At 59.8% G+C, this 1049-nt stretch overlaps 1 protein-coding gene across 1 annotated transcript in view; it reads left to right on the top strand.

Annotated features, from left to right (window-relative positions):
* LOC104513350 (sodium/potassium-transporting ATPase subunit beta-1-interacting protein 1-like) overlaps positions 1-1049 on the top strand; it is a gene marked incomplete at its 5' end in the record, with an annotated part of 6637 nt that overhangs the window by 3686 nt on the left and 1902 nt on the right.

Genomic DNA, 1049 nt, shown 5'->3' with positions numbered 1-1049 from the left:
GGTGAGAGCCACAGCACTGCAACATGGCCTTGGATAATGCCGGGGTGGCAGCTCGGGGCCAGGGATGGGGGAGCGATGCCTGGGTCGCAGGCGGGTGGAGGGATCCCTTTAGTTGGGTTTTTTGCCCCATTTTGCCGTCGCTGGTGAGGCAGATATGCTGAGGTGTGAGGTCCCACTCCGTGTGACCAGCAGTGCCCCCCTGCCTGCCTTGGGGAGGGTGCTGCACCCTGGCCAGGGCTGGGAGAGAGGGGTCAGGGACACCGAGCCCTGAGTTGCCACGTCTTCCGTGAGACTGCAGTGCTCACAGCCTTTGGGTGCAGGAACAGGCCCGGTTTCATCCAGTGTGTGGGGCTGGGCTTTGTCCTTGCACCAGCCCTCGAAGAGGTTGGGATGGTTCTGGGTCCCTGGTCCACACACCAGCATCATGGCACTGAGTCCAGCTCCCACTGAAGTTGGGATGCTCATCCCTGGGTGTGGCTGCTCAGGGATGGACCTGGGGCTGGCATGGCCCTCGCTGCTCCCTGCTGACCCGAATTCAGAGCATCTCCCCCAGGGCAGAGCATCTCCCCCGGGTCCCTGGCCCCACGTGGCAGCGGGGAGAACTGCCCTTGCTGTAAAGAGCCAGCTCCATGTCCCGATAAATTCATGGAGAATGCTCCTCCTGGTTCAGATCCGGTCCTGCGGGGGCTGCAGGAGAGCTCTCCTCCCCACTCCCATCTCCCAGAGCCAGCCATCACCTGCCTTGCCCTTTCCACAGCCTGGGGATGATGAAATGGGAAATGTTATGTCCAGCATCCCCACGGACACGGGGCAGCCAAGCCCTCATCCCCACCCTGAGATTTTTTACCCCAAAGCAAGGAGAAAACAGCAATTCAGGCAACGTTATGGGCTAATTTTATAAACGAACTCTATTGTGCTTTCCCATCTGACAACGATCCCTGCAAACGCCCCTCTGGAAGCGCTGAGCACCCCGGCCCCAGTTAACCAGGCTGTAACCATCAAACCGCATTCAATGCTCATCTCCCATTAATGAATGGCGCCAGCTGGCA

The sequence above is a fragment of the Eurypyga helias genome, unplaced genomic scaffold (assembly GCF_000690775.1).
Source record: "Eurypyga helias isolate BGI_N326 unplaced genomic scaffold, ASM69077v1 scaffold22298, whole genome shotgun sequence".
Classification (NCBI taxonomy): Eukaryota; Metazoa; Chordata; class Aves; order Eurypygiformes; family Eurypygidae; genus Eurypyga; species Eurypyga helias.
The sequence above is the reverse complement of the archived record's forward strand: the minus strand, read 5'-3'. Positions and strand labels throughout refer to the sequence as shown.